This window comes from Tupaia chinensis, unplaced genomic scaffold (assembly GCF_000334495.1).
Source record: "Tupaia chinensis unplaced genomic scaffold, TupChi_1.0 Scaffold000133_1, whole genome shotgun sequence".
NCBI classification, from domain to species: Eukaryota; Metazoa; Chordata; class Mammalia; order Scandentia; family Tupaiidae; genus Tupaia; species Tupaia belangeri.
Window position 1 is genome coordinate 2,645,680 of NW_006159602.1, and position 19,913 is coordinate 2,665,592.

Below are 19,913 nucleotides of genomic sequence, written 5' to 3' on the forward strand. Positions count from 1 at the left end.
AAAATAATAAGCAGGAGAAAAAAAAACGGTAAAACTGTCCGTATCATATCATTTTTTTTTTAAAAAATGCATATTTGACAACTGCAGCGAGCTGTATGGGCCCAGCTGGGTACTACTTTATAGTATGTTCATTCTACTCACTGGGGTTTATGCCTAAAGTCAGACTTGGGTTCATGTATAGGTATGTGTCAGCTGTGCTAGCTATTGGATATATTTAGACTAATTAAGTTCATTGGTAGATCAATTGAATGGGGGCAGGAAAGGCATGGAGGGCAACCATGGATGCCAGGGACAATGTGGGAGGAGGATAGGACATGGCAGAGGGTGGGGGATGGGGAATCAAGGATGGCAAAACAAAAGGCAAGGTATGCAGGACATAAGAATTAGAAAATTATTTGCTGAGAACATGTATGTTGATGTGCTTGATTGAGCCAATGCACAGTGTATTTTGGATGGAAAATTCATTTGTGTGTTGTGATGGTGTATAGTGAATTAATGTAGAGAATGAGTAAATTAAAAAAAAAGAATTAATATATAAGAGGAAATTTGGCTCTGTAGAGGATCAGATTGGACATATTTTCTCTTAGCGCTTTATTTTCTTCTCTGCAGTGAAGACTATTGGTGTATGCATTAGCACATGGCTTCAGCAGTCCTCGGCAGCACTGCAGACATTTAGAGGGAAGTCTCAGAGGCTTACATCTTCATGGGACAGTGACAGCATAGTCTGTGCCTGTAATGAAACCCAGGTGTAAAAGTGAGGGTGACCCCATGGGCTGACTCAGCACAGGAGAAAATAAGGGGCGTGTTTGGTTGCTCTGGACCAAATCCAAATGAAATGATTGGACTTTAATAGGGTAGCATGGAAAGTTATATTTTGTATCTAAATTTTCAGTGCAGTGTGTTGCACTCAAACTGCCACACAAATTCTGTGCACACAAATACTGCAGACCTTGATCATTTTACTAGCAACTGACATTCCCACATAATTGCTTTTGGAAAAAGAATGTCCGTGGGTATTATGTGCTCAGGAAGCCAGAGAGGTGTGACCTTGCAGGTAGCTGACTCTTTGGTGCATATTTCAATATGGTTTCAAGGCTTTCTTGTTACTCCATTGGCCAGCAGAGAAGCCCAGAGGAGCAGTAATGCCATAGGATCTGTGTGCCTCCAATATCTAGTGAGAAATGAAATGCATAGAGGTTTAGATGATCGTTCACACCAAACTTGCCTAGCTCCGTACTCCAGTACTCTGTCAGATGGAGTCACAGACTGGCTTTGTCATCACTGGACTGTTCTACCTCACCGTGAACTCTGGGTCCCACAGATCAGGGTTCAGTTCTTGCCTCCATCATTTCCTGAGAGATCCTGTGCAAGTTATTTTAATTTTCTGTGTTTTAGTTTTCTTGTTGTAAACTAGGATTCAGGATCAGGATTAAATAGTTGAGACTTGAGAATAAAATAGCATTGCTTGTTTTCTGAGCTGTGCTGTTAGAAGGGTGAACTTACTGTGTGGCACCGTCATGTCACTAAGTCATTAACTCTGAAAATCTCAGTAGTGAAGTGAGTTCTCTGAGTTTCAGTAGAGTTAAAAGTCCTCCTTTAATGCATTCATTCACTGTGATAGTTGCCTTTATCAGTATGGGCTCTTAACTATTTATCTTATACAAATCTCCTGAAGGCTTCCCTGTGAGGTTATAAATTCCTTGAAGGCAGGGACTGAGTCTTTTTTAAGCTGCTGCTGCTGCTGCTTTTTTTTTAAAGTATGGAATGCTTCATGAATTTGCGTGTCATTCTTGAGCAGGGGCCATGCTAATCTTCTCTGTATCATTCCAATTTTAGTATATGTGCTGCTGAAGCAAGCACTCTTTTTTAAGTTTTTAAATTTATTACATGAGAGCTCTTCCTGCCCCAGGCTCCTGGTGGCTGCAGGTTTCAGTGCAGACATGGCCAAGTCCAAGAACCACACCACACACAACCAGTCCCTAAAATGGCACAGAAATGGCATCAAGAAACCCCAGTCACAAAGATATGAATCTCTCAAGGGGGTGGACACGTACCTGAGGAACATGTAATTTGCCAAGAAGCACAACAGGAAGGGTCTGAAGAAGATGCAGGCCAGCAACGCCAAGGCTGTGAGTTGTGAACGGAGGCTGTCAAGGGCCTTATAAAGCCCAAGGAGGTTCAGAAGGGTGTCCCGAAGGGCAGGAGCCACAGGCTCAGTCACATTGCCTTTATCACCCACCCTAAGCTCAGGAAACGTGCTTGTGCCTCATATTGCCAAGGACCTCAGGGTCTCCTGGCCAAAGGCCAAGGCCAAGGCCAATGCCAATGCCAAAGCTCAGACAAAGGCCTGACCAAGACTCAGGCCTCAGCTGCAGCTGTATCTTCAATTCTGGCTCCAGTTCAGGCTCTCGAAGGTGTCCAGGCCCCCACAAAAGCTCTGGAGTAGAAGCCTCTGCCAGTATGGGGACTGAAGGACCGGTGACCCCTGGACTGCTCTCTGTGTGAGGGTGGTATCCTCCTGTGCTGTGTACAAATACATCTGTGGCAGGGGAAAAAAAAAATTCCATGAGAAGAAAGAGAGACAGCACCCCAGCCTCGGCCAGCCCTGGATCGTGGGCACGCGTATGCCCAGCATATGGAGGGAGATCTCTGGACACAAACCCAGAATCTTCCCATGTGAGTCAGCCTCATGGAGCAGCACGTGTTACCCTGCACCACCATCCAGCTCTCCAAGGACTGAGTCTATCATCGCTGGATCAGTCTTCCATCACGTGCCTGTCGAAGCTTCATCAGTGCTTGAACTGAATCACCACAGAGAACCTGCATATGCTGATCAGGTTCAAAACTGTTGATGCTTCCGAATCTATCTCTTTGTTTCTATTTTGTAATCTGAATTCATGATACTTTCGGTGCTCAAACCATCATATATGAAACTCTTTGAAACAAAGACAGGGAGAGAGACTCTTTGGGAAAACCAATGTGAAATTGAGTGTCTATGATTATGACACTACAGTTCAGAAACAAGTATATTTTGTAGCCACGGAAGACCATCTATTCCCTGTGACATAATTTTTCTTCGATTTTGCTTAAGTTTCTTTTCCTCTCAGCAGTGAAGTTCAATGCTATTTTGATCAAAAGTCCAGTGGGTTGATTTTCTTATTTATGAAGAAAAAGGTTTGATTACGGACACAAATCTTTTCCAAATTGCTTTTGGATGAGTTTCTCTCTTCTTACTCAATGTCAGCCAGTCATTTACAAAGATGATTTCCCTCTGCTCTCCCTTTTCTATCATTTGTACATTATATATCTCTCTGATGCTTTTCCACTTGCCTATACCCTCATAGACATTTTTTTGCCTTCAATTCCCAACATTTTCCTTGTGCTATTTTTTGTTATTGTTTCCGACAAAAAAAAAAAAAAAAAAAAAAAAAAAAAAAAAAAAAAAAAAAAAAAAAAAAAAAAAAAAAAAAAAGAAAAGAAAAAAAGAAGAAAAGTTGTCCTTCTATTAGAGAAAGTGCCAAGTTCTCTCCAGAAGCAGACAAGCATAAAGTGCTGATTGCCAAGGTAGAATGTTCTGTGCTTTGTAGGGCAGGAGAAAGCCTATTGGTCAGTATTACAGGGAGGTCTCTTATCATCACCACACAAACCCAGTTTTCCTTTTATGCAGCCTCCCACTAATTATGCCAAAATAAGCTCTCTGAAAAGCATGCCGTTCATCAAAGCAGCATAGCCATTTAATCTTCTTGCTTCATCTGTGAGTGATCCATAGCAACCTGATGTCATTGAAGCCCTTATATTTTTCGAGTAGAAGAAGTAAGTATGAGTTAGCAAAGTGCACTTGTACACCTGGCAAATGGCAAGATAAAAGATGCAATTGTCTTTGAGGAAGGAGCCTTGGGTTTTTTCTGTATGAGCTTTTGTGACTTTAACTCTCCAGAGATTCTAGTGTCACTTTTCCCTCTTGTGTGAGGGGTTCTCTTGGGCAATATGTCTAAGTTCATGCTTAGCTAACTGGGGCTCCTTTTTTGCAGGATTCTACTGGAGCTAAATTGGTAACTTGAACAGCTCCCTCACTGTCACGCCCAAGGCTGCAGATATTTTCCTTTCTGCTTAGAGAATCTTTCTAAACCTTGCCTCACTCTGCTTTAAACCTGCTCACACATCAAGTTTCCTTGTTTTTTCTCTTCTACCCAGATTCTTCAGCTGCACCTCGCTTTGTAATATGGATACCTATTTGGGTGGTTTGCCTTGCTTTCTTGACTCAGGGACTTGGTGAGCTCTTAAGGCTCTTCTTCTCTATTTCTATGCAGTGTATCCCCCCACCCTTCACCCATGTCCCTAATTATGGCGGTTTATGCCATTCTGTATCCATTGCTCAGATTCCTGTTACTTGGGATTAGAGACAGTCAGATTCTACCGAACACATGGAATGCAAACACCGCACTTGAACAGTAGATATAATTAAGGGTGGAGATGATAGACTGGAGCCTATCTCCCTAGTTCAAATTCCCAGTCTCCTTACTGACAAGCTGTGTGACTTTAGGCAAATTGCTTAAACTCTCTTGTCCAGGTTCTCTTATCTGCTCCACAGAGATAATGGTTGATACGAGGAACTGACAGAGTAGTTCATGTAACAGGCTTTGAACAGTGTGTCTGCTACATGGTGAGTGCTGTGTGTGTTAACTGTTACTCAGAAATTTAAACTTACAGCCACTGAATTCTGACTGCCAGAAAGAAAGTAAATGGATAAGATCGATGTTTATCAGAGGGAATCCGTAAGCAGTGTCCCATGGAAAAACTGTGTTCACATTTGGATGAAAATGCAAACACATCAGTTTAAGTGTATTTTTGATTATTGGGCGACCTTTTATGGCCAAGCACACCACATGTTTAGAAAGCCTGCATTTGCATTGTGTGATGGTCACACTCCTGGGCGGCGATGGCAGTGCTCTGAGGTAGGCTGCACTGAAGCAGGCCTTCGGTTTTTGGAGAGAAGAGTGGAGGGGGATTGGAGTCTCTCCAGCACGCATGGTCCGAGCCTGCCACACTGTCAGGGGCCAGCTCTGTAGCAGTCAGTACAGTGATGACATGGTGACTGGCACACTAAAATAAATGTGGATTTTTATTGGGACACTATTTAATTTATGAATTTGTTTTGGTCTTATATAAAAGAGCTATCAGGATTAGTGGTTTATTTTTTATCTTGGCTTAGGGTTATGTTTATTTAGGTATCATTATCGTTAAAACATTGTGTTAGCACTGCACAGCCATGAGAATTTTTATCTTGTAAAAGAGGTCTGCCCATATACTTTCCAAATGTGAGAAAGATGAGACCATTCTGTGGTTCTAAACTGTCAGTACATAAATTGTACTAGTCAGGTTTTCAACAACAACAACAACAACAACATTCTTGGGGGAATTGGTTAAAAATAGAACACTTGGGCTGTATCTTGGAGCTGCCGAGCCGGGCCTGTGAATCTGCGTTTGCAGAGTTGCTCACGTGGCTCTGTTGGGCAACAGGTTCAGGCCTTTTTTGGAGTAGATGACCTCTCGCTTTTCTTCATAGTCCCAGGATGTTCAGCTTCAATGTCTTTCATCTTCAAAATTGAGATAATGGTACTTGTTCCTTTCTTACTGCACAAGGGAGTGGTGAGAATTAATGAGGCAATTTTTATAAGTGTTCTTGGAAGAAAAGTACAATTTTAATGTAATATATTGAGGCTGGGAATTGAACTAAATCACCTCAGCATGCAAATTGTTCCCTAGGAGCAGAGGTGATGCGGGTCACTAGAGCACATTAGCAAGTTGGTTTCTGCTACCAGAGGCCCAGTTTCCAAAAGGGTGGGTCCATCTTCAGCCTGGAAACAAGCCCCGCGGGCCCTGGTGTTTTACTGTCAGATTTACACATCAGCAGGTTGGTGTTCACAGAGGCAGGAAGGCTGAAGGGGGAGGTCTATGACAAGGAACCATGTACTTACTGTATCACTGTCTCGGACTGCCAGAACAAAGTATTCCAAACTGGGTGGCTTAAAATAAGAGAAATTTATTTTCCCACGGTCTTGGTGTTGGCAGAGTTAATTCCTTCTCAAGCCCCAAGGGAGAGTCTGCTCCATGCTTCTGTCCTGACTTCCGGTGGTTACTAGCAGTCTTTGGTGTCCCTTCACTCGCAGAGAGCTTGCTCTAGTCTTGACCTTTCTTGTCACACGGCCATCTTCTCCTTCTGTGGCTCTGCGTTGTCACGTGATATTCTCTCTGTATCTTTCTCTATTCCTCTTCTTCTTCCTTTCTTTTGTTTTCAATTTAAGGTTTTTGCCGTAGGACACTCGCTGGAGAGAAACAGAGAGGGAAAGTGAGAAATCACCCCCTAAGAGGGATGGCTACGCTGCAATCCCTTCTCCTTTATTCTCTTCTCAGGATTTTAGGCACACACATGCATGCACCCGGTGTGATTTTAAGGCTCTAGGACCAGGACTGAAACTGTGGTTGGCCATGTCAGAGTCCAGTGCCACACACCACCTGTTGGCCCCTCTCTCTTCTTACAAGGACATCAGTCATATTGGAGGAAGAACCTGTCTTACTTCACTGTGACCTCATTTTAATTTAACTCGTCACATCTACAACCACTCTAAGCCCTATTAAGTCACAATCTTAGGTACTGGGGGTGAAGACATCAGCATATCTTTTTAGAGGGACACAATTCAAGCTGTAACACTGTTCTTTTACCTAAGGCAATGCAGGATGTTTTTCATCTCTGAATGAATTCTTTTCCAAAAATTGATTTGAAATGCAGAGGGCATTATCCTTTGAAACCATGTTATATGTCAAAGTGAAGTCCCTGGGCAGCCTGTGACAACTGATTTAGCTCACAATGTACTGGAAATAGAATTTCTCCTATGTGTCTTGTAGAATCTAATCAATGCTCCACAGTCTCTATGGGAAAATGTGTTCCAGGTTTCAACTTGGGGTGCTAAGAATGCATTACTGACTCTGGTGGACCTTAGTACCTTCATAGTTACATATCTTTCTTTTCTTCTTCTTCTTCTTTTTTTTTTTTTTAAGAGAGACTTTTGCTATTGGGCACATGTGCTAAGAGAGAGAGACAGGTGGAAAGCAAGAAATCACCCCATGGGGGGGATGGCCACACTGTAACCTCTTCTCCTCCATTCTCCTCTTGAGATCTTGGCCACACGTGCACACATGCCTGGTGTGAGTTTTAAGCTGCTGTGTTCGGGACTTAAACCACAGCTGACTACATGAGAATCCATCAACATAAGCATTACACCATTTACTGGTCCCTATACTTAAGTATCTTTCTTTTTCCTGTTTTTTTTTTTTCTTTCTTTCTTTCTTTCTTTTCTCTCCCTTTTTCTCCCCTATTTCAAGATTAATACTACTTTTTCTATTGTTATTATACCTGAAATCCCTTGTGGACACAGTGGAGAGTGCAGAAGGGAAATGCTTTCTGCTATCAACAGTCTTCATCCTTCTTCCCCATTAAAATGAGCTCGTCGTAATCCCTCTTTTCTCAGCATTGTCTTTGCCATTCTGAGTTATACCTAGCCATCTGGTACATACATTTCTTTATTGTGTATGAGGAGATCAGATGCATTCACTTTGTAATCCATAATGTTGAGTCATAGCTGCTCCCAGGAATAAGAAGCAGAGTGTTTCAATGGACTGACTTTGTGTATCCTTCAGATTGTTTAAACAGTTTTTGTACTGACTGTAGGTCTCAGCCCTCTCCTTTTGGTTCCAGGTTTTTCAGTGAGCTGTTTAGAGAGGCTTTTCCTTGGTCTTCACCCTTTGTGGCCCTTCCTTTAGTTGGCAAAGAGTTAATGGGAAAGATTTTCTTTTTAATAAATTCTCTGCAGAGCTCTTTTTTGAAATCATGTGGTAGATATTATAAAATGTTGTAAATACCATGTGTCCAGATATCTTCAGAATGATCATGTCTGAATAAACTCAACCAAATAGACTTTTCTCTTAGTTAAAAGGGTTCGTCTCGGGCCAGTAGATGGTGTGGTGGTTAAGGGCACTGGGCTCCCACAGGCCCAACTGTGGTTCAAGTTCTGGACCTGGTGGTTTGCTTTCTCACTTTCCCTCTGTCTTTCTCACTCTGTCCCTCTCTGATCAAATTTAAATAAAAAAATAAACACATAAGTAGTAGCATTAGGAAAAAAGGGAGGACATTGTCTTAATTCGGGTTGTCTGGGTAGCAGACAAGGGTTACTTGTGCCAGAGATGAATAGGGAGAAACATTTGGAAAGGATACAGAGAAGGGAATAGGGGTAGACTAGGAGAGCTTTCAGACTGCAATGTAAGCCTGACTTCTGTAAATGGAGAGGTCGAGGGAAGGAGGGCTGGGTAGGAGAAGACTCAGGTGATAACTCAGTTCTAATAATGCTTTGGCCAGACTGATCGCAAGTTCTTTAGCCACAGTCCCCAGAGGATTCCTCTGTCTTACAGGAAAAGAGCTTGCCCAGGTGCCATGCCATGCTGAGTCATTGCCTGGGGAGAGCCAACGGGAAGTCTGGACACTGCACAAATGTAGTGGGGGATCGGAGTAGGAGCGGAGGTGGGTAACTGGACTGCCAGTCCAGTTGGATGGTAAAAACTACATCTTGGGACCAGCAGATGGCGTAATGGTTATGTTGCTGGATTTTCACATAGTTGACCACGGATTGAGTCCCGGACCTGGCAGCTTAAAATTCACATCGTATATGTATGCATGCATGCCCAAAATCCCAAGAGGAGAATGGAGGAGAAGGGATTGCAGTGTGGCCATCCCCCCCAGGGGATGATTTCTTGTTTTTTTTTTTTGTCTCTCTCTCTGTCTCTCTGGTGAGTGCATGCACCCTTTGGCAAAAATCTCTCTAACAAAACAAAACAAAGCAAAGCAAAACAAAACAAACTACATCCTTATTTTCCCTAAATTCTAAATGAATTTCAGTGTTTTGTCTAATTATGAGCATAGGCTATAGTCATAGTATCAAAGCTTATCTTTGCCACCAATAAATGTTACAGATAATTTCATATCACATAGTAGTTTTAACAGATACCTCAAAATGTTATTTGTGATCATCATTTCTTTGAAATTGTAGTAGTTATTAGACCTGTCACCAGACTTATTTTAAATTTTATTTTTTATGATAGAATGTGTATGACAAAGAGAGAAAGAGAAAGAGATAACTGAAAACACTACTGATAGGATCTCATCATGCCACGATCTTCTTGCTCTAGCCTACAAACTCCTCAGGCTCTTGGGTGCCCCCCCACCACTTGCTGTGTTTTTGGGCCAACTCAGTGATCTGAACCTGCAGTTGGCCATGTGGCTTCCAGCAGTGTAGACCAGGATATCACAGACTGTGCCATCAGGTTGGGTCTAGAGGTTCTTATTTAGTGAGATAGCAAAAAGACATATTTACTATTCTATCACAAATTTTAAAAAATGACTTAGTGGGACCAGCAGATAGTATAATGGCTACTTCACTGGACTCCCACTTGACTGACCATGGTTTGAGTCCTGGCCCCAGCAGCTTGAAACACATGCTGGGCAAGGGTGCATGTGTGCTCAAAATCCCAGGAGAAGAATGGAGAAGGGATTGATGTGTGGCCATCCCCCTGGGGGGTGATTTCTCACTTTCTGTTTCTCCATCTCTCTCTGTCTTCCTGGTGAGTGTACGTGCCTTATAGCAAAGATATTTCTCTAAAAAAAAAAAAAAAGAAAAGGAAAAAAAGAAAAGAAAAAAGGCTTAGTAATGCAATTTAAATATAATTGTTTAGATTTTTATGTGTTATTTTATGCATTATTTAATTGCCAGAGAGTGCATGTACTTGTGTGTGTGTGTGTGTGTGTGTGTGTGTGAGAGAGAGAGAGAGAGAGAGAGAGAAATGTTATATATGTTCACACTATAGTCTCTTCTCTTCCACCTCTCCATCTGTCAGGATGGGCGCACATGCACATGGACTTGGTGTGTTTCTCAGCTGCCAGGGCTGGTATTCAAATTGCAGTTAGCTATGTGGGATCAGGCTTCCTCAGCCACTAGGCTACAGGGGTGGCTCTATTTTTTCTTTTTTTGGGAGAGGTTTTTGCTATAGGGCTCGTGCGTTCACCAGACAGACAGAGAGAGACAGAGAGACAGAAAGCGAGAAATCACCCCTCAGGGGGGATGGCCATGCCACAATCCCTTCTCCATTCTCCTCTCAGGATCTTGGGCACACACGCACAAGCGCCCGGCGTGAGTTTTAAGCCACCCGGTCCAGGACACGAACTGCGGTCGACTATGTGGGAGTCTAGCGACATAGCCATTACACTAAATGCTGGTCCCATGGGATGGCTCTATTTTAAGCTTTTATAAACAGTATTCCAAGAGGGGATCCACAGTTTTCACTTGACAGAAAGGAGTCCATGATGCATAAATGATTAAGATACTTCCTCTAGATAGTATTCAGTAGTATCACATTATTCACATCAGCTCAATAGATGTATTCTTTACTCCCACTCCAGATGTATGAACAATAACCCCAGTCTTCATGTGGGCATATTGTTGTGGAGGGTGATTGATTAATTCAGTGAACAGTGTCCCTAGCATATCAGGCCCCATGTGGTGCTGGGCTTCAGCAATGAGCAAAAAGAGACAGTCCTGCTTCACACAGTTAAATCCACTAGCAGCAAAAGAAGCTGTTAAAAAAGACAGTTACAAACATAGTATATGTATGGTAGTGATGATATGGGAACAGCAGAATGCCACAGATTCCCCAGTAGAGAGATCTAGAGTAGGGTCCAGAACAGATCTCCCTGAGAAGAGCTGTTGAAACTGGGTCCAAAGAATGTGTGAATTGGGAGAAAAGGAAATAGAGAGAGAGTAAGGTGAAGGTTTGGAGGTGAGGCATGTTTAGTTCATTATACAAACTGAAATTATGTAGGGCCTTGTAAGCCAAATGAAGAAATTTAGGTCTTCTTCCTGAGGGCAGTAGGAAACTTTGAAGGGAGTTTAAGCAGGGAGTGATGGGATCACATTACCTTTCTAAAGTGTTGCTTGGGAAGACACAAGAGACACTTGTGGAACTGAGAATTGATGGCAGCCTGATTTGGAAGTGGTAGGAGAAAATAATGTTAAGGAAGACTATTTACTACTCTTGTCTGATTTCTGTTAGGAATATTTATTTGGCTCTATGAGAAAGACAGGGTCTTGAATTTCAGTAATAATATTATTATTATTTAGTGTTTGCTATAGGGTGTGTGTGCTCACCAGAGAAAGCGAGAGAGAAAAAAAGAGAGAAAGTGAGAAATCACCCCCTCCCGTGAAGGGGGATGGCCACACCACAATCTCTTCCCCTCCATTCTCCTCTCACAGTTTTTGCATGCATACATACAGGCTCAATGTATTTTCCAAGCCACTAGGTCTGGGATTTGAACCACACACTCAGCCATGTGGGATACAGCCACCTTAACCATCATGCCACCTGGCTAGCCTGTTCAATTTATTATTCTAATATAAATTGAATTAAAAATTTAGAAGCATCTTTCTTAGAGCTGACAAGTCCCTAGTAGCTGCAGTTCTCACTGAAGTCTACTGCACATGCCTCTTTGTGAACATAAAACTTCATGCGAATTTTGAGAAAATATTTCTCTATAATGTTGGCTCATTAAAGAAAGTGGTTGTTATTTGGTTAGGTTCTCTTAGTGTACATTTATAACTGGTTGCAGTGTTAATGGCCTTTAGACTTCTACATTAGGAAGAAAACAAACTTATCATTAATAATGTAGGTGGTTATATTGCCAATTAAACACAAGATCTCTGGCTGCTTCTTCATAGGAACTCACAAATGAGTTCAAGGTTTGTTTCTTACTAAATAAAAACAAATCCATTTTGGTTGATGGCTAATTCAGGACCATGCGCAGTTAGACAACTCATAAACGTGTTTATATAGAAATGAGTCTCTAGGATAATCAGACTTCATTTCTAGTGTTTAATCGATGCTCAGAGCTTTGGGATTTAATTATGTCTGCTGAAAACATGCAATTCAATTTCTCTTCTTCCCTTTTAAACATAATTGCAGTCTTCATTTTAATTCATAAATATATAAGGCTTTATAGATATTTTCTGGTGCTTTACCTGTTAGATGTACAATAAATGTTGGTTGCATTGTTGAATTCCCCTAATTTGATGAAAACACCAACAATCAAAAGCATATTTTTTACACCCGTGTTTGTAGCAGCATTCTTCCCACTGACCTAAAGGTGAAACAACCCACGTGTCCATGAACAGATGACTGGATATGCATATGTGTTTAAATGTTCAGTGGGATATTCAGCCTCAGAAAGGAAGGAAATTCTGACATGTGCTACAGCCTGGAAGAACCTTGAGGATATGGTGAGTGAAATAAGCCAGTCACAAAAGGGCAAATACTTTATGAATCCATTTATATGAGGTAGAATAGTCAAAACTCTAGAGACAAAGTAGAATGGTAGTTGGCAGGGGCCGGTGGGGAAGGGAGAATGAGGAGTTATTAATGGGCATACAGTTTCGGTTTTACGAGATGGAAAGAGTTCTGGAGATAGAGAGTGGCAATGGTTCATGACATTAAGAATGTATTTAGTTCCACTAAATTGTACACTTAAAATGATTAAGATGATAAATTTTAAGTGTATAAAAATTGTAACAAAAAATATAGGTGTGGCTTTGTTTCTGGTTCCTGTTTTCTGCCTAGCAGCTGACTCTGTATGTTTCATGATCATTCCAGAGAAATAAATAACTTCAGTGGGAAATTGTCCCAATAGGAGCACATCTCTTGGGGTTGATTGTGTGTTGGGTAGTGGTGTCTGCTCCAGCAGGGAGTGCCGCAGTGGGTAACCTGTGGGGACTGAGGCATGAGAAGGATTGTGTATGTGTGGTGGAAAATGAGTTCTACTCTTTTCCTCCTCTCAGCTCCCAGGAGGGTTCACTTAACTTCTTCACCCCATCTTCTATCACTTAGAACTTCTGTCTTCCTTCACTTAGTGTAATATTTTCAAGGTTCATTTATATTGTGGCATATACAAGGACTTCATTTCATTTTCTTTTTCTTTTTAATTTGCAAGAGAGAGAGTGAGAAAGCATTCCCCATGGGGAATGGTCATGCTGCGATCCCTCCTCCTCCATCTTTCCCTTTTAATCAGATGGGAAAGATGTGCACAAACTCTCTCCCAGCATGTTTCTCAAGTTGCCAGGCCTGGGACTTGAACTGCAAGGCTGGCCATGTGGAATCCAGTTGCCTGTTATAACCACCAGGCCACAGTCAGAAAACATATGTGCTTTCCAGAGAGAGAGAGAAAGAGAGAGAGAGAGAGAGAGAGAGAGAGAGAGAGAGAGACCCTCAATGGGACATAGTCATGCCATACTCCTTTCCCTCCATTTCTCCATCCCATTAGAACTCTGGGCAGGCATACACAATGTACCTAATGTGTTTTTCAAAACACTGGCACCAGGATCCAAACCATAATCAGCCATGTGGGATCTGGCTTTCCATGCCTAGTGCTCAATTGCTGCACCACTGGGCTGGCCCTTAATTCCTCTTCATAGCTGAATAATATTCCACTGTATGTCTGTCTATACCACATTTTGTTTATTCATTCATTACTTGATGGACATTTGAGATTTTTCCTCTTTTTGGCTATTGTGAACAGTATTGCCATAAATATTTGTGTACAAAAATTTGTATGAGGACCTAATTTCAGTTCTTTTGGGGGTATGCCTAAGCGTGGTATTGCTGGGTTATAGAGTAATTTTAGAATATGTGTAACTTTTTGAGGGACAGCCAAATTGTTTTTCACAGTGGCTGTACCATTTTACATCTCCACCAGCAATACATGGGAGTTCTAATTTCTTCACATCCTCACCAACCATTGGAATGAGGAGGGAATGTTCTTTTTTTTTCCTATCCTCATTTTTTTTTTTTTTTGCTTTCTTAGTGGGTGTGAAGCAATTATTTCACGGTGGTTTTGATTTGCATTTCCCTGGTGACTAATGATGTTCAGTATCTTTTCATATCCTATAGTGTAAATGCTACAGTGTGGATATACCTTAAAAGTATTATTTCAGGTGGTCTGTTGAGTAAGGTGTTGGCCTACCACATGGCTGACTGTAGTTTGAGTTCTGGGCCTGGCAGCCTGCTTTCTCTCTCTGTCTTTTTCTGGTGAATTAAAAATATTAAAAGTAAAATAAGTAATTCTTTTAAAAAATATTATTTTGGGACCAGCAGGTGGCGTGGTGTTTAAAGGCACTGGACTCCCACATGGCTGACTGCGATTTGAGTCCTGGAGCTGGCAGGCTGCTTTCTCACTTTCTCTTCCTCTCTCTCTCATTCTGTCCCTCTTTGGTCAAAATAAAATAAATAAATAAATAAATAGATAAATAAATAAATGTATAAATAAAGTTGAATAGAATAATTCTTTAAAAAATATTGTTTCACTTTGCATAGTGAAACAAGCCAGATATAAGAGGTCACATATTGTATGATTCCATTTGTATGGAATGTCCAGAATAGATAAATTCATTGAGAGAGAAAGCAGACTGGGCTAGGGAGAGGGGAGACTAGAGAGTGACTGTTAATGGGGATAAGGTTTCCCTTTGGGGTGATAAAAATATTTTGGAACTAGATAGGGGTGATAGTTGTATAGTATTAAGAATGTCACTGAATTGTACACTTTAAAATAGTCAGTTTGGGGGGCTGGCAGGTGGCTTGGTGGTTAAGGTGCTGGATCCCCACATGGCTGACCATGGTTCAAATCCTGGACCTGGTGGCTTACTTTCTCACTTTTCCTTTCTCTCTCTCTCTCTGTGTCTCTCTATGGTCAAATTAAAAAAAAAATTCTTTAAAAAGAAAGAAAAAAATTAATAATCAGTTTTGAGGCTGGCCCCATGGCTTAGTGGTTAAGGGAGCCAGATCCCACATGGCTGATGAAAGTTTGAATCCTGGACCCTGCGACTTTGAAGAACATGCTGGGCATGCTTGCATGTGTGCCCCAAATCCTGACAGTGGAGAAATGGAGGAGAAGGGAATGTGGTGTGACCACACTGCATTGGGGGTGTTTTTTCCCCCAACCCCTGCTCTCTCTGGGGAGTTCATGCATCCTCTGGTAATTAAAAAAATGGTCAATTTTATGTTATGTGAATTTTACCTCAATAAATAAAAAACCAAAATCACTTGGTTAGAACTCGAGCCTGGATTTCTAGTTCCGTCAGTGTAGTGGACTAAGTGGCTGAATATCCACTGTCTGCTACAAATTTAGATAAATTATGGACAGATTATAACACAAGTTTTAAACATGAAGACTGTTTTTTTTTTTTTTAAAGAATTACTTTATTTAGATTTATTTATTTATTTATTTTTGACCAAAGAGAGACAGAGCGCATGCGCGAGAGAAGAAAAGTAAGAAAGCAAGCCGCAGGTCCAGGACTCGAACTGTGGTCAGCCATGTGGGAGTCCAATGCCCTTAACCACCATGCCGCCTGCTGGCCCCATGTGACTGATCTTGAAAGGAAATTTCTGGTTGCTAGAGGAGGCAACTTGAAGCCTGAAAAATAGCTCCCTGAGCTGAAGCTATGGTGTTTCCGGGGGGACACTAGATCAAATGTGAATGGTGGAATGAGGGTTGGAGTTTAACTCCCACATGGATTCAAGAGGCATGGCCTTGGGATGGTGTAGGGTGGGGAGCAGGAACAGAAACCCCTGTAGAAAGAAGGCATTTGGGGCCTCATCTGGCATTTTGGGGCTAGTGCTTGGGAAGCAGGAGATGCCAGAAGGCCTGGGTTTGGTTCTCTGGGAGAACTTGAACACACCAGCATGGTGGCATGCACTTGTCATCCTGGTTTATTGGGAGGTTGGGGCAGGAGGCTCATACCACGGTGAGGCCCTGTCAAAAATATCACCTCTGTCTTCCGTCTCTTTCTCTTTTCTTTTCTTTCCTTCTCTATCATAAAGGGGGGGAAAAACGAAGGCATTTTTGAAAAGCTACCCCCTTAGTGAAAGGGGGTCAAAGAAAATACTTGCCCATATATCCCTATAAGCCAGGTAAACAGCATAGGAGTGCCTCTTTTCTTAGACCTCTAATAGGAGAGAAGGAAAGATATTGAAGCTCAGATTTGCCTTCGTGATGCCAAAATCCTCACCTGGAAAATTAATATAAGACTCTGTTCCAGATGGGTAAGATCCTCAGTGTGCTCAGCACAAGCAAACAAGATACTGCTCGTCTGTGGTGACATTTCTGTAATTCGGGGTCTGCAAGATTCCTGTGGGAAAAACAACCTTCACTAGAAAATAAATTCACATGAAAAATTACAGATCACACAAGAAATAAATGTTTGAGCATCAGGGAAAGTAAGTAAACACAATGAACAGGAGAGGTAGAATCTGGTGAAGGGAAAGTGTGTTTGGAATGACTAAGGAATATGGAAGTCGAGAAGGGCTCTCCTTCATGTAGTTGAACAGATGCTCTCAAGAGCACGTGGAAAGTTTGCTGAAGGGATAAAGGGGGAGTCTAGTATTCACTTGCTATCCTGTAGTGTTATGATGAGACCTTTAAGTCTTTTCCTAAGGCTCAAACTTTCAGGGTAGCAGGTGGCATGGTGGTTAAGGTGCTGCATCTCACGTGAATGACTTATGAGGTTAGAGTCCTGGACTCAGGGGCTTGAAAAACATGCTGTTTTTCAAGATGTGTGTGCATGAATGTCCAAAATATCAAGAGGAGCATGGAGAAGAAGAGACTATGGTGTGGCCATTCTCCCTGGGGGGTAATTTTTCACTTCTCCTCTCTTTGGCGAGTGCATGCATGCTATGTAGAAAATCTAAAAAAGAAAAAAAAATTAGGGAAAATTTAAAGTAATCCATTTAGATGCTAAAACATCTTGCCTTTGTAGATATTAACTGTGATGTTCAGGTGCTTTTTTTTTGACATATGAAAAACTATACATATTTATTATCTACAACTTGATGACTTTGGGGTAAGCACATACCCCTAAAACCATAAGCACCATCAAGATTACAAACATATCTATCACTTCTATTCTAGTCTATTTGTTGCTAGTAACAGAAAATACCCGAGTTTTGGTTATTTACAAAAATAGAGGTTTATTCAACTCACAGTTTGGAGGTCCGAGGTTGAAGGATGGTATCTGACCAGATTACAACACAGCAGAGGGCCTCACATGTCAACAGCCAAGAGCTTGGACGAGTGTGTGTGTGTGTCTGTGTGGCCGTTTCATTCCTTCTCCTTATAATTCTAATGGGCTTCAGATGTGATGACCTTAATCCTGATCTCCTCTCCAAAGACAGATTGTTTTCACCTTCTTAATCTTGTTAGTGGCTTACTTAATTTTAACATGAATTTCAAGAAAATATATTCAAACCATAGCAATTTCGCAAAGTTTTATTTCATTTCTTTTATTCTTATCATGATTTGAGGTAAGAACGCAGCATAAAACCTACTTTCTTAGTACATAGAACTTAAATTCTATTTTCTCAACACACACATACATCTTATACATCTACACACATACATAGTAACTGTAGATATGTTAATGGATATGTTGATTAGTTTTATTGTGGTGAACATTTCACAATGAATACACATATCAAAACACCAAGTTATATATCTTTAAAAAGATCTACAGGGGATAGTAGGCGCTGGACTTCCACGTGGCTGACTGTGGTTTGAGTCCTAGACCCAATTTGCTTGAAAAATCACATGAGATGCATGTGCTTGCATGGCCAAAATCCTGAGAGGGGAATGAAAGAGAAGGGATTGCAGTGGGGCCATCCCCACTGGGGGGTGATTTCTTACTTTCCCTTTCTTTGTCTCTCTCCAGTGGGTTGCAGGCACCCTATGGCAAAAACCTAAAACAAAACAAAACAAACCCCTACCCTGTTAGTGATTTTTAAAAGATTACTTATTTCTCTATAAGCAAAAGAGAGAGTGAGACAGAGATATGGACTGAATCAGAAACAGAGAGATATCACCTCCAACAGGGCAGGCAACAGGGTTCCAATGCTGCGTTCTACCCCAGCTCCAGCCAGCCTGGATCATGGGTGCATGTGTGTACAACACACTCTGGACCCAAACCAGGACCCCTCCAATGTGGGATTACCTTGCAGAGTGTTGCACCCTACTGCTGCACCACCATCTGTCCCCCCTTTAGCAAACTTTAAGTTTGTGATACAGTGTTATTAGCTATAGGCACTGTGCCGTATAGCCTATCACCAGAACTTATTTATCTTACCTAACTGAAACTTTTCCTCATTCATCATCAGTGCTCAGGTGTCCTTAACCAAAGATTTGCCTGAATTTCTTTTGAGAGTACAGCTTGGCATTTGCTGGTTATTGGGAAGAGTGGAGTATTATGAACTGGTAAATGGAACTTTTAGAAAACAAACACTGAAGCTGCCTTAAAAACCACTTAAGTACTCATTTAACGCCCCACTTTTAACCGATCTCATCTGTTGGCTGAGGGCCAACACTAGACTGAGGCAAGGCATTAGGAAAGTGGGAGCTTTACATGATTAAGAAGAATCAGGTAGGGACCAGCAGATGGCAAAATGGCTATGTCACTGTACTCCCACATAGTTGACTGCTCTTCGAATCCTGGACGCAGTGGCTTAAAACTCACTTTGGGCGCGTGTGTGTGTGTGTGTGTCCAAAATCCTGAGAGGAAAATGGAGGAGAAAGGATTGCAGTGTGGCCGTTCCCCCGGTGGGTGATTTCTCACTTTCTATTTTTCTGTCTGTCTCTGTCTCTCCAGTGAGTACATGCACCCTATAGCAAAAATCTCTCTCTAAAAAAAAGAAGAATCATCTAAAAAAAACTGTAGATATGGGCCATTGGCAAACAAAAGACTAAGGTCATCTGGTCACTAGGGAATCTTCTCTTTACTTCAGGCCTCTGATCAGGCCATGGCTTTCGTGAGTAGAATCCCTGAAATTTATTTAGAGAGGAGCCCTTGTCTTGCATGAAATGTTCTCTATCACTTTGCATAAAATTGAGAATGAGGAGGGAGGGGGACATATAGCTGATGAACTCTGTTGTTGCTAAAGCCTCAGTTGTATCTTGAGATAATTTTGGATTCAGTAGATCTGGTAAGCAACTCACACAACTGCAACATTGTACTAGGAGCTTAATGATACTGAATTTCAGAAAGCAGTAAGCTTTTGGGACCAGCAGTTAGTGTAATAGCTATGTTGCTGGACTCCCATGTAGTCGACCGCAGTTCACGTCCCGGACCTGGTGGCTTAAACTCACGCCGGGTGCATGTGTGTGCGTGCCCAAGATCCCGAGAGGAGAATGGAGGAGAAGGGATTGCAGTGTGGCTATCCCCCCTGGGGGATGATTTCTCGCTTTCTGTTTCTCTGTCTATCTGGCGAGTGCACAAGCCCTATAGCAAAAACCTCTTTAAAAAAAAAAAAAAGAAAGAAAGCAGTAAGCTTTCTATGAACAATTTAGGGGGTGAACAGGTGCCGTGGTGGTTAGGGCGACTGGACTCCCACATGGATGACTGTGGCTCGAGTCATGGACCCGGCAGCTTGCTTTCTCACTTTCCCTCTCTCCCTTTCTGGTCAACCTTAAAAAATAAAATAAGAGAGAAGAAGCCGGGCCTTCAGGAGAAGGTTCCACATGGCTCCAGTGAACTAGATTTTTAAGGGAATGAAGATACAACCGCGCTAGAGGCAAAAGAAGCCAAGCCTTCAGGAGAAGGTTCCACATGGCTCCAGCGACTAGATTTTTCAGGGAATGAAGATTTTCTACTGATAATTCAGCCTCCAACAAACGAGCTAGTGGCTGAACTTCAAGAATTTGAAAGAAATACAACATCCATCAGATGACAAGAAATCACCGCCGGATCATGAGAAATATGGGAAAATGAGAAAATACCTCTCCT

At 41.8% G+C, this 19,913-nt stretch overlaps 1 protein-coding gene and 1 non-coding gene across 2 annotated transcripts in view; one reads left to right on the top strand and one right to left on the bottom strand.

Moving 5' to 3' along the window:
• Window positions 1–19,913, top strand: part of ARMH4 (armadillo like helical domain containing 4) — a 136,029-nt gene that overhangs the window by 99,466 nt on the left and 16,650 nt on the right. The gene's annotated exons all lie outside the window — the stretch shown is intronic.
• On the bottom strand, window positions 1,754–1,860 carry LOC114007169 (U6 spliceosomal RNA). The gene has a single exon (XR_003548801.1). It is a non-coding gene; the product is annotated as a U6 spliceosomal RNA (small nuclear RNA).